This window comes from Amblyraja radiata, chromosome 20 (assembly GCF_010909765.2).
Source record: "Amblyraja radiata isolate CabotCenter1 chromosome 20, sAmbRad1.1.pri, whole genome shotgun sequence".
Lineage (NCBI taxonomy): Eukaryota > Metazoa > Chordata > Chondrichthyes > Rajiformes > Rajidae > Amblyraja > Amblyraja radiata.
The window spans coordinates 15300748-15320820 of record NC_045975.1 but is presented as its reverse complement, the minus strand read 5'-3'; positions in this window follow the sequence as shown (position 1 = coordinate 15320820).

The following is a 20073-nucleotide window of genomic DNA, read 5'->3' as shown; positions in this document are numbered from 1 at the left end:
ATTCCCTCAACGTACTCCTCATAAAATAACGATCAAACTTCGAACTGGTAAGTTCTCGTTTAATCTTACTATTAAACATGACAACAGATAAGCTCTGATTATTATTATTATTGCACTATATTTGTTTATTTATTGAGTATGTGTGCATGTGTATATATACACACACTGGAGTTTTATTCTCCCGTTATGTACTATGTTTACATATTCTGTTGTGCTGCAGCAAACAAGAATTTCATTGACAATAACATTTCAATAAAACACTCTTGACTTGACTCTTGGCTTTCATTTATTCTGTTTGACAAATTCTGTGCTTTTCATTTTCTTCAATGTTATTAATTTTAAAGTCTCTGAATGTTAAAATTGTGTATAGCTTTCACACTGAGCACAGTTTTGCCTTCTGACAAATCCTCTCAGTGACATTTTGGATGTGAGGCCTCAGAATCATACCACACATGGCCCAGTCATCCTTCTGGCCTCACCACCAACCAGCATCTCTTCATAATGTGGACGGTCAGAATGAGTAATCTTTCCTTTGTAACCCAGGCAAGACTGGAGGATAGATAAAGGTTTTGAGTGGCATTTCTGGGCAATGCTCCCAGTTCAGTAACATCTGGCCCTAAATGTATTCTGTTAATATATCTTGGATTACAGTTAAACTTAATCAATAAAGTTCCCCAATGATGTGTGCTTTATCACCCCCACAGTACCACTGGTGACTGAATGATTGAATCCCTGCACACAAATTGCACATTCACAGAGGGTGTTCCATTGCTTCTTTCTGCCAACTTTATTCCTCTTCCTCTAGTTGTGATGCCACAGACACTGCCTCGATCTATGTTATGGCCAGATTATGATGTAGGAGCAGGTGACAGAATACCAGGAGACCCTCTCTTGGGTGCATTATACTATGCCCCCCTAAATAGTGTTCATTTGGATCGGTGCTTGAGATGTCTCCACAGCATTCCACATAATTCCACGACTCTCGTTTGGACAAAACTAATGCGAGGAACATCAATTTAGAAGATAGATCTAGTCCCTCGTGAGGCAGCCTTTAGTCCTGCATTGTGGCTGACAATTGGCAGGCACAATGGGGTGCATATCGATAAATGTGCCACACGTTCTCTTGGCTGATGGTGTTTATCATCTGCAATTTTGGGGGACGGTCACAATTTGTTTACAAAAAAACTTTTTTGTAAACTATTTACTGGGTGCTTGGTGCTCCTATAAGGAGTCATTAACATCACATGGGCATAATCTGTCCCAATCATAACAGCTATCAACATTGAAAGTATATATATTTGGTTTTATCATGAAAGCAAATATTGGACAGCATAAAAAAAACTACTGCAGTTACGTCCACTTCTTAAAATGCTTTGTGCATTTTTTTCCTCCATCCAGAAGGTGAAGAGTTAACAGAAGATCAGTGAATTTCTTGCACAACAATTAAGCAATAAATTATGCCTATCCAGTTAATTCCAAGCATATCATATTTGGTGTGATAAATTTACAGATTACATCACTAATCAGGATGTCGGCATTGTGGCATAGCAGTAGAGTTATTGCCTTAAAGCGCCAGAGACCCGTGTTCGATCCAGACCACGGGTGCTGTCTGTACAAAGTTTGTACATTCTCCCCTTGACCTGTGTGGGTTTTCTCCGGGTGCTCCAGTTTCCTCCCATACTCCAAGGACGTACAGGTTTGTAAGTTGATTAGTTTCTGTAAAATTTCAAATTGTCCTTAGTGTGTGTAGGATAATATTTTGTGTGCAGGGATCGCTGGTCGGCGGGGACTTGTTGGGCCGCTGGTCGGCGGGGACTTGTTTCTGCACTGTATCTCTAAACTAATTCTCTGAACTAATGTCAAGCATGGACATGAAACACATTTCTAATGATGACATTATTATGAAAGCATAAATGTTTTTTTGAATGGAATAGTTAATGACTAGTTATGGTAAGAAAATGCCATGGCAAACACTAATCTTTGACATAACACTTTTGCCGTTCAGTATCGTTATAGTTTGAGATGGTATAGCAAATATCAGGTTTAATATTTGATAATCAGGCTGACAAAGGCATTTGGTCCAGCTATAATACTCTGTCCTGAATTGCTTAAAAGCCATAAAGATAAATGTCAAGCATAACGTTAACAAGCTTCTACTGAACCTTTCAAATCTGAAAAATTGATCAAGAAGAGATGAACAAAAGGCAAAACATTTACAGACCTTTTATGGCACAGTTATTAACTGCTAATGGAGATGCTGTCTGCAAGAGTTCAAAAGAGTGTTCAAAAGATCCAAGATGTTTTGAAACATTAAAGAATGTCATAAAAGATTAAACAAATTGCAGACATGGACACAGATGCCGAAAGGTCTGTGCGCTAGCTTCATGTGGAGAAGAAGGAAATTAAATTATATAATGTGGATAAATGTGAGGTTATCCACTTTTGGAGGCAAGGACGGGAAGGCAGATTATTATCTGAATGGTGTCAGGTTAGGAAAAGGGGAAGTCCAGCGAGACCTGTGTGTCCTAGTACATCAATCAATGAAAGTAAGCATACAGGTACAACAGGCAGTGAAGAAAGCTAATGGCATGTTGGCTTTCATAAAGAGAGGAGTTGAGTCTCGGAGCAAAGAGGTCCTTCTGCAGTTGTATAGGGCCCTGGTGAGACCACACCTGGAGTATTGAGTGTAGTTTTGGTCTCCTAATTTGATGAAGGACATTCTTGCTATTGAGAGAGTGCAGCATAGGTTCACGAAGTTAAATCCCGGAATGGCGGACTGTCATATGATGAAAGATTGGAGCGACTGGGCTTGTATTCATTTGAATTTAGGAGGATGAGAGGATATCTTATCGAAACATATATAAGTAAGGGGTTGGACATGCTGGATGCAGGAAACATGTTCCCGATGTTGGGGGAATACAGAACCAGGGGCCACAGTTTAAGAAAAACTTTTTCATACAGAGAGTTGTGAATTTGTGCAATTCTTTGCCTCAGAAGGCAGTGGAGGCCGATTCACTGGATGTATTAAAACAGAGCTAGATAGAGTTCTTAGGGCTAGCGGAATCAAGGGGTATGGGGTGAAGGTAGGAACGGGGTACTGACTGTGGATGATCAAATTGAATGGAGGTGCTGGCTCGAAGGGCCAAATGGCCTACTCCTGCACCTATTGTTTCTGTATCTATCTATGTACTGTATCTATGTAGTTAAACCTTGCTTTTAACTCAACCATTCAGATATGCTGCAAACTGAGTTCCCATGTTGTAGAAGATGCCTGCAGTCTGGTAGCAGCTGGCAAATCCATCCCACCTCATACAGGCTGTCCATAAATGGGGTGTTCGTTAGCTGGGGAGGGCCTGTACTTCAATATTATTTTTGTTACAAAAATCTATTGTAATAATAATAATAATAATAAATTTTATTTAATGGGCGCCTTTCAGACATCTCAATGACACCTTACATAGTAATCGGAATAAAAACATATAATCGGGATAGAACAGGTAAAAAATACATCACAGAGACACAAATTAAAAACAGAATTCAATCCAAAAACAGAAAATCAAAAACACAGTGTGAAGAGAGAGCAGCGGCAGCCAAAGCGCGCCAGCGTCCACTCTCTCTTCACGGCAGCCATCTTGGACACAGACCTACAGGACTACAATTAGACAAAAAAATCATCCCCCCACAGTGGGTAGCACTGTGGAGGAAGGCACAATGTCCAGTCCCCACCCCATGTTCACCCCAAAGTCAGGCCTATTGAGGCCACCGCAATTGCCCTACGGAGGCCCGATGTCCTTGGCCGTTCTCACCGGGTGGTCTTGCCTCGGCGTCGGGAGAGTCCTTTCAGCGGCTGGGCCACCTGGAACGGCCGCTTCCTGGTTGGAGCCCGCGGCTGCCGAAGCCGACAAGGCCGCGCCGGTTTGGAGCTCCCAGGCTCCCGATGTTAAAGTCGGCGCCGCCTCTCCGCACTGCCGCCTCTCCGCACGCCGCCTCTCCGCTCCGCAGACCCGCAGCCCGGAGATGTTGCTCTCGGCAGTCCAGCTCGCCAGAGCTCCAGCGCAGCGACCCAGGCAAGGCATCGCCCGCTGCACTCTGCTCCGCTCCAGCGCTTCAACGCTGTGCCGCCGCCGAGGGCGAGGTGCTGGGCGGTCCCCACCAGGAAACGGCGCTCCAAGCCCGCAGGTAGGCCATGAGGACGGGTCGACGGGCAGCCCGGAGAAAAGGCTGCCACACCGACCAGGTAGGGACCTAGAAATAAAGTTACACCTACCCCCCACATTAAAAGACCATATCCCCTACAAACAAAAAAACAGGACTCACTAAGAACTATAAAAAAAACGGATTTAAAACAGACGGCTGCTGGCTAGCAGCCGTTCACCAAGATGGCTCCTCCTCTATTGTAAAGATCCTGGCTTTTGTTTTACAAAGTATTCACACATTTAGCATTGCCAGACACAGACATTCCGCAAACCGGATAGCACACAACAAAAGCGTTGCACTGTATCTCAGTGCACATGACAATAAACTAAGCTGATGTTCCAGATGCAGCTTTTCCTGTTGAATTACTCCAGCACTTTGGGGTTTTTTGCGGTAAACCAGCATCTGCAGTTGCTTGTGTCTCCATAACTATAGAATTAGTTTCCTCCATTTACTGTGGTTATATCCAAATTCCATGACTATTTGTTGGTCAGTTTAAGATAACTTGATCTCGCGGATATGCCCCCACATTTAGTAGAATGTTAAGTATGTTAGTTGAGAATTGAACTTTCTTTTCCAAAGTTTGTGATCGGCCAGGCTTGTCCAGTCTGATCAGTTACTCAGTGAGCTTGATATCTCACTGTTGCGATACACCACTAATTAACTGTAGAAGGCACAGGACTGCACTGACAACAGGAAAGAGAAATCCAAACTGCAGAACTCACTAATTATGGCTGGGCAGGCTTCTTCAAGGTCAGTGGTGAGTGCTGTGCCTGACCACCAAGTCCCCTTTGTGCTGATGCACTAAATACAAAGTCAAAAGCATAACCCGAGATGACAGCTCAGTAAAGTAAGCCAGGTCTTTCTGTCCCAATTTTTTTCTCATTTTATTGATCTGAAGTTGTTCCAGCTTTTCAGCGATGCTTAACCAGTGAAGGTGAAATTACAGATAGACACAAAATGGTGGAGTAACTCTGGAGATAGGCAGCATCTCTGGAGAGAAGGAATGGTGATGTTTTGGGTTGAGCCCCTTCTTCAGAAGGTAAAATTATCCTTTGCAAACAAAACAAAGAATAGCGAGGCAGAAGCCTACATCATATTGTATACAATCCTTGTAATCATCCACTTCGGTGGAAGAGCTGCAGTTTAAATGGGATCCCTTTTCATATAATTGGCATAGATCACATTCACCCGCAAAGTAGCAGCTCAACGCAAGAACTGAACAGTGATTGTCTACACTGGAGCAGGTATAATTGACTACCAGGATTCAGGTGCAGATCCCAAAGCTCTGTTAAAGATCATCCTGAGGGTTTTTTGGCAACTCCTTACTGTCAAAGCTCCGTGAACAAGGCTGTTAACCCGAGACATTTTTAAGACTATTCAAAAGGATGATCTTTTAAATATAAACTTGAAAGTGATGTATATTATACTGACACCTTTCAGACATATTGGCGGCACAGTGGCGCAGCGGTAGAGTTGCTGCCTTACAGCGCTTGCGGGTTCGATCCTGACTATGGGTGCTGTCTGTACGGAGTTTTACGTTCTCCCCATGACCTGCATGGGTTTCCTCCCACACGCCAAAGACGCACAAGTTTGTAGGTTAATTAGCTTGGTATAAATGTGAATTGCTCCTAGTGTGTGTAGGATGGTGTTAATGTGTGGGGATCGCTGGTGGTGTGGACTTGGTGGGCTGAAGGGCCTGTTTCCGCGTTTTATCTCAAAACTAAAAACAAAACAAAACTAAGATAGGATGTAAAAGAAGGTCTGAAGATGAAGCAAAAGCAAACATATTTGCAATAGATTGTCAATCTTACTCAATCAATGGATGGCACGGTGGCGCAGCGGTAGAGTTGCTGTCTTACTGTGCCAGAGACCCGAGTTTGATCCTGACTGCAGGTTCCGTCTGTATGGAGTTCGTAGATTCACCCGTGCCCTGCGTGGGTTTTCTCCCGTAAGCTTTGGTTTCCTCCCACACTCCAAAGGCGTACAGGTTTGTTGGCTAATTGGCTTGGTATAAATGTAAATTGTCCCTAGTGAGTGTAGGATAGTGTTAGCGTGCGGGGATCGCTGGTCGGTGCAGAATCGATGGTCCAAAGGCCCTGTTTCCGCCCTATATTTCTGAACTAAACTAAACAAATCCTATTCAGACAAATGGAGTTTGTCCCCATCACATACTTCAACCATTCCTAGTCTAACCCTGATGTGCAAGATGCATAATTTACCTTCTTCTCTGGACTTGTGTCATGTGTGACCTCCAGCTTTATTCCAAAATTCCAGGTCTAAATGCACATATGTGGATATCAAAATAAAGCTGATGGCTGACAATTCCCCTTGGAATTGCTGGCTATGAGCCAGTAAATTCCAGCCCAACTTTCAGAAAAAATAATTTCCAAAGTTGTCCCTCACATTTTAATAAATATTTTGATTCTCAATAGGGTAGATTTAATTTTCCCCTTCTGTTGGATCATAATAGCTCTTTACCATTTTGCATTGAGTCCCTTATGATCATCCCTTTGTATGATACCATTTGTTCTTCCATAATTGATAGAGAGATCTGTCTGACAGTCCTATTTTCAAACATTCACAAACAGCTGCTCAAGTTGACTCCCATCTTGCAAAAGAGCCTCAATGCATATGAAAACAGTGACTGCAAATAAATGCTCCTGCTGCTACTCCCTGGTTATCTAGATTAATATGCTAGTGTATTCAGCTGCCAGCAGATTTAACATTAACTGATACTTATATTCTAAACCAAGCTTGAATCAGATGATCTAACTCATGTGCAACTCTTGATGAAATGTATTCATTGTTTGGGACAGTTACCAATGTGTCTAAACATGAGAAATATCATCAAATAAACTGGAAGTTAAACAACAATTTTTTTAAAGAGATTTCTCAGAAAACGTAAACAAATGCGCAAATGAAATATCTTACAGTTCCTTACATCCTTTATAATATGGTGTAAAATTCAAATGCACTGATAAGGCACTAATGACAAAAGCTAACAAGCTGGAATGCAAAGTATTACTGGTTAGTAAAGTGAATGGCAAAAATATTTCCCTAGGAGAAATATTAATTCCCATCCCTTCCATTATCCATAACAGACTTTTCATTCATATGATTCACAACAGCCATCAGCCTGCTTTGATTATGGATGATAACAGCCTCCCACCAATGTCTGCAAGGATTGTTTAATTTGGATCTAACAAATTCCCCGTCTTTATTGAGCTGAAAAATCACTGAAAGAAAACAAAAAAATGTTTGTGCACTTGCCTTGCCTTATTCATCCTCAACAGAAGTAGTAACCTGAGTCTGTGGCTTCACAAGTGTTACATTTGCCTCACAGCGTCATAGATAGGAGTTATAGGGAGGTGGTCACACCTAAGGTCATGGCAGAAAGTAGATGGGTGATCACCAGGAAAGGGAGTAGACAGAGAGCTCAGGAATCCCCAGTGGTTGTTCCTTCCAACATAAGTACATCTTTTTGGATAATCAGCAGTTCAGGCAGCATCTCTGGAGAAAAGGGATCCAGAACTGCAATCTGAACTGCTAAGTTACTCCAGCAATTTGTGTCTAACTTTGGTATCAACCGGCATCTGCGGTTCCTTTCTACACACTCCTTTTAGATACTGTTGGGGGGGGGGGGGGGGGGGGGGGGGGGGGGGTGGATGGGTCACATGATCATTCAGAGGAGAGCATCTGCATTGGTCAGGTGCCTGCCACTAGATCAGACTCTGAGGCACAATGGGTAGGGTGAAGTTAGACAGGGCCATAGTGATAGGAGATTTATTAGTTAGGAGGACAGACAAGAGATTCTATGGCAACAAACATGGCTCCAGAATGGCGTGTGACCTCCCTGTGCCAAGGTCCAGGATGTTTTGCAGTGGCAATAGAACATTCAAAGGGTAGGGTGAGCAGCTAGAAGTCATCATGCATATTGGCTCAAAGGACAAAGGTTGGAAAAGGGATGAGGTCCTGCAGAGCGAATGCAGGGCGTTATTAGCTTATCATAGCGGGATCTTCATCAGTTGAGCAAGTGCGCTGAAGAATGGCTAATGGAGTTTAAAGTGTGAGATTTTGAATTTTGGGAAGATGAACAAGGGCAGGACTTACACAGTGAACAGTAGGGCCCCAGGGAGTGTTGTAGAGCCGGAGGATCTAGGAGTACAAGTACATAATCCCCTAGAAGTGGCATCACAGGTAGAAAGGGTGGTGAAGAGGCTTTTGGCATTCTGGCCTTCAATAGTCAAGGAATTGAGTGCAGAAGTTGGGAAGTTCTATTGCAGCTTGTACAAGACATTTATGAAGTATTCTATTCAGTTTTGGTCACCTTGCTATTGTTCTTATTTCATTGGACCAGCAGTGGGCCATTCGGCCCATCAAGTCTACTCCGCCATTCAATTGCGGATGATCTATCTTTCCATCCCAACACCATTCTCCTGCCTTCTCCCCATAACCCTTGACACCCTTACTAATCAAGAATCTATCAATCTCCACCTTAAAAATACTGAATGACGTGTTGAGAAATTTGCTGTGACCATACTGAGGCTGCAACTAGTTCCCAGAATGCGGGAACTCCCCGCGACCATGAAGGAGACTCACCAGAGACCATCAGCGACCATGTGGCGATCATGAGGCAAGCGCAGCGTCTCCTGTACTCGTCTAAAAAGTCGCCTAAGTGGGACAGGCCCTTAAATCTGGCTCTTCCACCTGCCCATTCCTTCATGAACACTATTTTGTAATTAGTTTACATAATGGATATTGATTAATTAACAAACTATTATTATATGATAAATGGGCAATGAAGTTCATCGGGTCACATTGAAGCTTAAATATATTAATAATATACTATGAAATTTGCATGCATTTCAAGATAATAAAATATTCCCAATCTAACACTGAAAGATGGAGCACTGTTTGTGGTGTGGAAACTGGAATATGTTTGGCATGAAACTTGGCTAAAGTGAATTCAACAGTTAGAAGAAAGCAGCATATCATTTGTGAAGAGAACATTTTCTATATATAAGAGCAATATAAGAGCAGTCCTACAGGGAGAGAATTTAATTCCTGCACTGAAATTCACGGACGTTTTTATTTCAAAATAAGAACACTATCCTACTTGATTAAAATTCGTACTTAATTGAACCATTGTACAAAAGATGTTTATCTTTTAATTTAAGGAATAAGTGGAGTCCTGTCTGAATATTAAAGATTTGGTTTGCTCACTGAATATATAACAGTCCATAGTTTATTGCCCATTATATATTGTGCCCTTGAGCCATAGAAAATGTATATTTTCAATTAAATAATTTCAGTAACTGATAGCATACCCTATATCTTTATTTTTCTGAGAAAGATTGGATCATAAATAGTGTTCCTGCAGATTTTTATTTTTTATTTTTGTAACTTCTTCTAAGACAAGTTCAAAATGAGCAAAGGGAGTTATCTGGAATACTCAGAGGAGGCCTTCTAACTGCTGAAAATATGTTGATGTCAAAGGGAACAGAAAAACAGCACTTTCACTTGCAGGTAGATCAATAAAACTCTGACATCTGCTAGTTTACCTAACAGCAAGCAGGCTTGATACATCGTTTTACTTCACCAGAAAAATATTCCCAGCTTTATTGAAAAAATATTTACAATACATCTCGATTTTAACTCAGGATGATATCTCTATGTGAGTCAAGTTCTCCACTGTCCCACCAAACTCACCAATTTGAGCCTCAGGTCATTCCAATTCAGGGGGCCAAGGTTTCCTGCCTCATCTGAGGAAGCCTGCTAAATTAACGGCTCCATGAACCTTCTCTGATAAGGGCTAATCAAAATCCTGTAGAGCTGCATCATGACTTCCTGGCTCTTATATTCAATGCCCCTATCAATGAAGGCAAGTATACTAAACACCTTTTTAACCACCATATATACTTGTGCTGCCACCTTCAATGAGCTATGAACTTGGACTCTAAGATCCCTCAGCACATTCATGCTGTTAAGGGTCTTGCTATGAACTGTATACTCTCTCCCAAAGTGCAACACCACACATTTGCTCTAGTTAACCTCCATCTGCCATTGCTCTGTATTTTTCTACAGCTGATCTATATCCTGGCTCTATTTTCTGGCTCTATTTCCTGATAGCATTTCTCACTGACTACATCTCCTTCAATGTTGGTGTCATCAGCAAACTTTCTCACCAACCCATCTATCTTTAGTCCAGGTCATTTATTACCTATCTATATTACTAAATCTCTGACCTTGACTGGTTTTGGCCCACTGTGCTGCGATTTCCAACAGAACGGCGCCACCTACGGCCGTCATTTTTGGCCACCTCGCTCAGAGTCCCCCTCCGCCTTATGGGTGAGGAGGATTTTTCCCATTGATGACAAATCAGAGAGATATTAATGTTTCAAAAAAAATTCACCATTCTCTCTGCTGCCCCTGCTGCAGGGGGAGGGACGATAAAACCAGGAAGTGGTGTGCCTCACACACTCTCTGCAAGATGGATGAAGCCAAGGGCCACGTCTCTCTGAGCTCTGAATAACACTGAACAAATGTCCACACAACTGTGAGTACCCTTAATGTGGTTTGAAAATGAAAATATGGTTTGTTTGAAGTAAAAAGGCACTGCCTGCAAATGGTTGTTTGGGTGCTTTGGCTTGAAGTTGAAAGGCACTACTTACTGCAAATGGTGGCTTGGTAGCTTTGGTTTAATGTTGAAAGGCACTTCTTACTGCAAATGGTAGCTTGGGAGCTTTGACTTGAAGTTGAAAGGCACTACTTACTGCAAATGGTGGCTTGGGTGTTTTACTTGAAGTTGAAAGGCACTACTTACTGCACATGGTAGGCTGGGTGCTTTGGCTTGAAGTTGAAAGGCACTACTTACTGCAAATGGTTGCTTGGATGCTTTGACTTGAAGTTGAAAGGCACTACTTACTGCAAATTGCGGCTTGGGTGCTTTGTCTTGAAGTTAAAAGGCACTACTGCAAATGCACTTTCTTCCTGTTTGCACTGTATATTGATTTTAGATAAAACGCTACCACTTACAGCTGTGATTTTTGGCCATCTTACTCAGTTCCCCCTCCGCTGAGCAGGTGCAGAGAATTCTTCCCATCAATGAAAAATAAAAGTGTTATTAGTGTTTAAAAAATGTTGAGAATCTCTCTCCTGTCAATCACGCCCTGAAGGCTACACCTTTTCCGGTGGGAAGGGGAGGGGTTATAACACCCGGAAGTGTGGGTGTGGCTCAGTCTCTGCATGATGGGGAGGGAGAGGTCATGACTCTGTCTGAGCTGTGAATCAACTGAACACACTGAATGTCTACTGAATAGAATGCTATTTATTGTCATTCAAACCTAGGTTTGAACGAAATATCATTTCTACAGTTTTTTACATTACAAAACAATCCAAGACCCACACTTAACACAGTTTACATAAACATCCATCACAGTGAGTCTCCAACATCTCCTCACTGTGATGGAAGGCAAAGTCTTTATCTCTTCCCTTTGTTCCTTCTCCCGCGGTTCAGCAGTCCAACTGCAGTGTCGAGGCGAACTGGGGCGCCGATGTTAAAGCCCCCGGCGGGCGATGGTAAGTCCTGAGGCCGTTTAAGCCACGCCGGGCGATGTTAGGCCCCGGCTCCATGTCCTTTAAACCCGCGGTTCCAGCGGGAGAAGTCGCTGTTGCGGAGATCGGAAAAGCGGTCTCCCACCAGGGACCTGCAAGCTCCAATGTTACTGTCCACCGGGTCTGCGGCCGGTGCCTCCGAACTCCAAAGTCGGGTCGCAGCCGCACGCCACCACAGCTCTTCCCGCTCCGAAGTAGGCCAGCTCCGCGATCTCAGTTCCGCAGGCTCTGCAACTGAAGCCCTCAGGTTATTCCCGGCCGGAGGTCGCCGCCGGCTCCACGATGTTAGGCCCAACGACATCCGAGACCCGACAGGGAATAGTCGGGTCCCCGCACAGGGAAGAGATTTAAAACGGTTTCCCCCACAGCACCCCCACCACCCCCCACATATACACAGCTAAAAAAATAATAAAAACTGACTCAAGACATACATTTAACAAGACAAAAATTAAAAAAAGACAGACGACTGTAGTCGAGCCGCTGCCGTTAGGCGCCGCCACTCCCACCTGAACTGTGGGTTTGGTGTTTTGTGTGGTTTTATGGTGGTTTCACCCTGCATGAAATGGTATGAGGCTGCATTTGAATTTGGTGGCCTTGCACCCTGCTTGAAGTGGAATGAAACTGCACTTGAATTTGGCGGCCTTGCATCCTGCTTGAAGTGGTATGAAACTGCACTGAATTTGGTGGCCTTGCACCCTGCTGAAAGTGGTATGAAACTGCACTTGAATTTGGTGGCCTTGCACCTGCTTGAAGTGGTTGGAAACTGCACTTGAATTCGGTGGCCTTGCACCCTGCTCATAGTGGTAAGAAACTGCACTTGAATTTGGTGGCCTTGCGCTTGAAATGGTAGGAACATGGATTTGAATTTGGTGGCCTTGCACTCTGCTTGAAATGGAATTTCAAGGAATAGTCATGAGTCAACTGCCAGCCCACCAGCCGTGAGTGAGCTGCCAGCAGATCAGGCTTGAAGGACTGAGCTGCCACCCCAAGAACCCATACCAGCACTCCAGAAAGCCCCCCCACTGGCCACCAATATTGGAATTGGTGGAGAGGTGGAATATTGCGTTGGGGGACCAGCCCTCCTGTGTGAACATAGGACCCAACGGGTCTGCACTTGGTCTAGTATATATATATATATATCTTCTATATTACTAAAAGTCTGATCTTGACCGCTTTTGGCCCACTGTGCTGCGATTTCCGAGAGAACGCCGCCACCTACGGCCGTCATTTTTGGCCACCTTGCTCAGAGCCCCCCTCCGCCATAGGTGTGCCGAGGATTTTTCCCGTCGATGAAAAATGACAGAGATATTAATGATTTTACAAAATTCCCCATTCACTTTGCTGCCCTGCTGGTGGCAGGGGGGAGGGACTATAAAACCAGGAAGTGGTGTGCCTCAATCAGTGTCTGCAAGCTGGAGGAAGGCAGAGGGTCATGTTTCTCTGAGCTGTGAATAACACTGAACACATGTCCACCAAAATGTAAGTGTCCTTAGTGGTTCTAAAACGCTTGCAGAATGTGCTATTGGTTCTAAAATGTTTGCAAAAAGTGTTTATTGCTTCTAAAATGTTTGCAAAAAGTGTCTCGTTTGGTTCTACAATGCTTGCAGAATGTGTCTTTTTTGGTTCTAAAATGTGTTTTAGATTCTCCACCCCTTTCCTCTCCCCCCCCCCTTTTCTCTCCTCCCCCCTCTCCTCCTCCCCCTCTCTCCTCTTCCCCCCCTCCTCTCCTCTTCCCCCCCTCCTCTCCTCTTCCCCCCCTCCTCTCCTCTTCCCCCCCCTCCTCTCCTCTTCCCCCCCTCCTCTCCTCTTCCCCCCTCCTCTCCTCTTCCCCCCCTCCTCTCCTCTCCCCCCCTCCTCTCCTCTCCCCTCCCCCCTCCTCTCCTCTCCCCCCCTCCTCTCCCCCCCTCTCCTCCCCCCCTCTCCTCTCCCCCCCCTCTCCTCTCCCCCCCCTCTCCCCCTCTCTCTCTCCCATCTTTTCTCCCCCCTCCCCTCCATCCCCTCCCCCACCATTCCTCCCCTAAACCCCTCCCCTCCACACACCCCTACCCCCTTCCCTCCATCCTCCCTCCCCCTCCCTGCTCCCCACCTCTCCCCCTCCCCTCTCAGCACACCCTCTCTCTTCCCCTCTTTCCCCTCTCTCCCCCACCCCTCCCTCTCCCCCCTCTCTCTCCCCCCTCTCTCTCCCCCTCTCTCTCCCCCTCTCTCCCCCCCCTCTCCACCCTTCTCCCCCCCCCTCTTCCCCCCTCCCTCTCTCCCCTCCATCCCCTGCCCCACCCTACCTCCCTCCCCTAAACCCCCTCCCCTCCACATCCCCTACCCCCTCCCCTCCACACACCCCTACCCCCTTCGCTCCACCCTCCCTCCCCCTCCCTGCTCCCCACCTCTCTCCCTCCCCTCCCAGCACACCCTCTCTCTCCCCCTCTTTCCCCCCTCTCTCCCCTTCTCTCTCCCCCCTCTCCCCCTCTCTCCCCCTTCTCTCCCCCCTCCCCCCTCCCTCCCCTTCTCCCCCCCCCCTCTCTCCCCTCCCTCCCCTAAACCCCCTCCCCTCCACACCCCCTACCCTCTTCCCTCCAACCTCCCTCCCCTCCCTGCTCCCCACCTCACCCCCCTCTCAGCACCCCCTCTCTCTCCCCCTCACTCTCACCCTCTCTCTCTCCTCCCCTCATCCCCCACCTTTCCCCCCTCACCCACTCTCCCACTTATCCTCCTCTCCACCCCCTATCCCTCTTTCCCCTCTCTCTGTGTCTCTGTCTCTCTCTCTGCCTCTGCCCCTTCTCTCTCTGCCCTCACTCTCTACCCCCGCCTGCTCTCCCCCCCCCCCCCCCCCCCCCTCTAGATGTGACTGCAAGTTGGGGGCTATGCGTCAGTAGATAGGGTGGTTATGGGGTAAAAGGAGCAAATTAATAATATTAATATAATATCAAGGGGGTAATTAGCGTGAGTGCGGGGGGGGGGGGGATAGTTAGTGTGTGTGACGCTGCGTGCCGCCTCCCCCCCGCCCCCACAACCGCACGTTGGGGGAACAGACCCAACTTGGGTCTGCACTTGGTCTAATATATAAATATATATATATATATATATATATATATATATATATATATATATATATATATATATATATATATATATATATGTGTGCGTATATATATATATATATATATATATATATATATATATATACACACACACACACACAACTCAGTCATTCCCTTTTATCCCTTCAGATCAGGAAGAATATATATATATATATATATCACAAACAGCAGAGGTCGCAACCCAGATCCCTGCAGAATGCCACTGGTCACAGACCTCCAGCCAGAATATCTACCTTACACCATAACCCTCATTCTTCCATCAGTAAGCCAGTTCGGAATCCATTTGACCAAGTCACCGTTAATCCTGCAGATTTCAATCTTTTGGATCAGTTTACTGTGAGGGACCTTCATCTAAAGCTTTACTAAAATCCATGTATACAAATTACACTACCCCTACCTTCATAAATCTCCTTTGTCACCTCCTCAAAAAGCTCAATCAAGTTAGTGAGACACAACCTGTTGCACACAAAGCTGTGCCTCATATCCCTTATCAGTCCATTCTCTTCCAAAGCCGAAACGCCAAATAACCGAAAGGGTGGGACGCCTAAAAGCAAACTCACCGAAAGGCCGCTCTGCTGGAAAGTCAAATAATGGACATGGTGACTGGGCACTCTGAACCCTAGCACCAAGTTGTAAGCGGCCGGGGGAGGCGGTGAATCACTCGGTGTGGGTGTACAACTTGGTGCTTGGGTTCAGAGTGCCCAGTGACCTACGGCTTGTGTGGGACAATGACTCCCACCCTCCCCTCTCCATCAGCCAGTGATGTGATGGACGCGAGGGCCTGGACCAATCGCTGACAAGTCCTGCCCTCCCGGCGCGTCATGTCCGCTATTTGACTTTTTGGCAGTGCGGCCATTTGGTGAGTTGGCGTTTTGGCAAAGTGGCCTTTCGGTGAGTTTGCTTTTAGGCATCCCACCCTTTCGGTTAGTTGGCATTTAGGCATCCCACCCTTTCAGTTAGTTTGCTTTTAGGTGTCCCACCATTTCGGTTAGTTGGCGTTTCGGCTTTGTACGCTTTCGGTTATTTGGCGTTTCGGCTTTATACACGTTTCGTTATTTGGCTTCTCGTCCTTCGATGCCACGTCCGGGTACCTTTAAAAAACAGATTACAGAGGTTCCGGATAAACATATTTCCAGAAAGAAAGATGGTAAGGATGTAAAATTTCATGTCCCTCATGACAAAGTAGGTAAGGTTTTTAAGGAACAGTTTGATGCTATCTTCATAAGCGAGGCAATGATGCTGAAGTGTATGAAATATTGAATGGGATATATTCTAGAGGAAGTAATAGATGCTGGGCCATCAATTTCTAATCGTGCTTGTAGGAAGCCAAAGGATTGGACGGTAGTTAACAGTCATTATTTCTAAAAAGGATTGAATAAATTGGATTATTACAGGAGCACTAATTATTTTGTGAAATTATTGAGGCTATCTTACTATTGCATGGATATCAATGCCCTCTAGTGGTAAGATGGCAACAGAAAGCAAACTGACTATGTACCAAAGATCATATAGCGGAGCAAGATAGTCCATTCGACGAAAAAGCCATAGTAGGATCATAGGTAAACTTCAGCACCATTTCCGTAACTGGCTTCAATCTCCGCACCAAAGATCCTATAGTGGAGCAAAGATACTAGTGTGGAGACGGAAACATCCTCATAAAAATCTTCTCCTTAAGAGCATTTTTTTTCTGCCTCTCTGCCTCACAACTAAAAGCAAAAAGATGCCTTTGTTCCTTCCACAGCGTGTGGGGAGTCTGGCCCAGATCAGCACGGCTGGGACGCCAGGGTAAAGTTGTGGGGAGGTTTGCAATGTATTTTTATGTAATGTTGTCCCTTGTCTGGGCCTTGAGTTCGAAATAAAGATTATCATTATATATAAAAATCTGGAGAAAGGTATATGTGTGCGTTATATGATTATATACATCTATCACATTCATATATGTGTGTATGTGTATTTTTTCCTACACAATCTAATCAGTTGTATGGTCGCTGAATAAAATCATCCTTAAGTTATACATAATTTGTTAATCTTGCTCAAAACACATTTTATTTTGTTAACTACTTCATTTAAATAACCCCACCATTCCAGACAGATCTCATTCCACTCTCTGGCTATTGGGAAGACCAGACCCATTTTATTGTTGAAAAACAATTCCACAGACACACAAAAAACATTAAGGAACATTCCAAGAGTAGAGCAACAGGAATCTTCATATTGCTATTATAGACAATAGAAAATAGGTGCAGGAGTAGGCCATTTGGCTGATCATCCCCAATCAGTACCCCGTTCCTGCCTTCTACCCATATCCCCTGACTCCGGTATTTTTAAGAGCCCAATCTAGCTCTCTCTTGAAATGCCACAGAGAATTCCACAGACTCACCACTCTCTGTGAGAAAAAGTGTTTCCTTGTCTCCGTTTTAAATGGCTTACTCCTTATTCTTAAACTATGGCCCCTGGTTCTGGACTCCCCCAACATTGGGAACATGTTTCCTGATTATTTTACCAAATCCAGCAGTTGTGAACAGTGTGATTAGATGAAGTACAGAGTGCAAGTTTAATACAAAAACCAACCCAGCACATGAGCCATTGAAAAATAAATTTAAAAAAACATTAAAAAAAGAAAATTAACAGAATTATAATTTATTAACATAATGATCATTAACAAAAAATAACAGAATTTTGAATTAACAGAATTATGAATTATGAATCTAACCCAATATCACACACACAAACTGTTCCCCCACAATGCTGATTACACTGCGAGAGGGATAACCAAAGTCGGGTCGAGTTTACTGAAATGGCCAAAGAAATGTCCGACGTTCCGCCCCGTTGCGTACTACACGTCAGCCCATTGGATTTAGCAGGAGTGGACTATCTTGCTCCGCTATAGGATCTTTGCTTTGTACATTGCTAAACGCCACTTATTTTCAGGTGTTATTTTCACTCAGAATTTGCTGACATTTACAGATACTGTTATGAGAACAGGCAAGAGAGGACGAATGAACATTAACTAAGAGTGAGAGTTTTCTCAGGGTTATATTTTTTGCCTGAAGCTGTGGAGCTGCACGGTTTACTGGGATAAGAGTTTGGTTTAGTTTAGAAACACAGCGAGGAAACAGGCCCTTCAGCTCACCGAGTCCATGCTGACCAGCGATCACTCAGTGCACTAATAGCATCTTACACACACTAGGGACAATTTATCATTTTTATCAAAGCCAATTAACCTACAAACCTGTGGATTTGTGAATGGGTGCTGTCTGTACAATGAGTTAACAATGTGCCAATGGGACCATAATGTCCAAAAAGACACAACAATGCGTGAGAAAAAACATACAATGTGGGCAGGAGCGTGCAAAGATTTTGTAGTGATCTGGGGCATGGTAGGGTTCTCAGGATGGATTCAAGGAGAATGTCTCTGACTGAGGAGTACAGGTCCAGTGGACATTAGATTGGAATTAAGAATAGGTCATTGATGACTGAGATGAGACAAAATTCCTTCACTCAGATGGTGATGCAGCTTTTGAATTGCTTTTCCCAGAGGGCAGTGGATGCTTAGTCAACCTCAATGCTTTGTTTCCTCACAAACAGATGAGGAAAGAGCTTATACTGAAATGTTTACACCGCAATGCCATGAGGACTGCTTATCATTTGCACACAGGCATTTCAAGTGGCAAGTAAAAACACATTTTATTATAATCCACTTCTGATACAAGATTAACTTGAAATCGGAATACTGTTCCTCTCTCCATAGAGATTGCCTGGACTGTTAAGCATTCCAGCATTTTCTGACTTTATTTCAAGTGACAATCATGCTCCAATCTATTATTTCTGTTCAAGATTATATCAGTGAATGTCATTTTGTTTTAAACAGTTCTTGCTTCAAGTACCTTTTCACAGCAATTGAACCAAATAGTTTGCCAAAGCCTATTGAACCCCATGCTCAGACATCCATGATTAGTAGACAATATCAGCAAAATAGTTTGAACCAAAAATAATCTGAATGTACAATATAAATATGATAACATCAAAACATCACACAGCAATAGATGAGAAAAACTGACTTTTGTTTTGACCATAAATCAAGAGTTAAATCCAATGATGGTCAGTATTTCATGAAATGTTTCCATGAGTTCCGAAGAAACTTCCCTTTGCTGAAAAATAATTCCAAATTGTGTCCCGCATCACGGCAGCACGGGGGCATAGCCGTCGAATTGCTGCTTTCCAGCGCCAGAGACCCGGGTTCCATCCCGTCTACGGGTGCTGTCTGTATGGATCTTGTGCGTTCTCCCTGTGACCGCGTGGGTTTTCTCTGAGATCTTCAGTTTCCTCCCACACTTCAAAGGTTAGTAGATTAATTGGCTGGGTATAAATGCAAATTGTCCCCAGTGTGTGTAGGTAGCATTAATGTGTGGGTATCACTGGTCGGTGCGGACACAGTGGGCCGCAAGGGCCTGTTTCCGCGCTGCATCTGTAAACTAAACTAAACTAAGCATCACTAAAAATCGGAGGAGTGAGTGAAATAGCAAATCTCTGGGTTGATTATGGCTCAATGAGATTTGTTAAGACAGTCTGCTCCTCTGAGGCTTGATTCTAGTTAGTCGGTTAAGCGCTCCAGTACATTCACTGGGGACCAGGCTATAAAGGAGCGTGTTGGAGGCTTAGGACTCTTAATGCCATGACAATCTCTCTAATATTGTATGTCCTTGAAGTGCAGCTTTCCCAGTTCAAACACCAGCATCATCGAGCTTACCCGTATATAGGTAGCTCAAGGCTAAATGTGAGTTGCAGACATTACCAAAACTGCCAACTTTCAATTAGTTAACATTTTAAGTGTCAAAGAAAAAGAACAAGAAATTCAATATGGAAACAGGCCCTTTGGTCTACTGTATCCATTTCAGCCATTAAGCTTCTATCTGAGTTATCCCATTCTCAGCACCCCTATTGTAATCTATGCCATGGTGTTTCATGCACTAACTAAATAGCTATTTAATGTTGTAAACGTACCTGCCCAACTAGGTCAATGTTCCAGGTTTCAAATGCAAGAGGGCATAGCTTTAAGACGAGAGGGGCAAAGGTTAAAAGAGATATGGGAGGAGGACATGTATTTTTTTAACACAGAGGTTGAAGCAGATAGGTTACTGGCATTTAAAATACTTTTCGGGGAGAA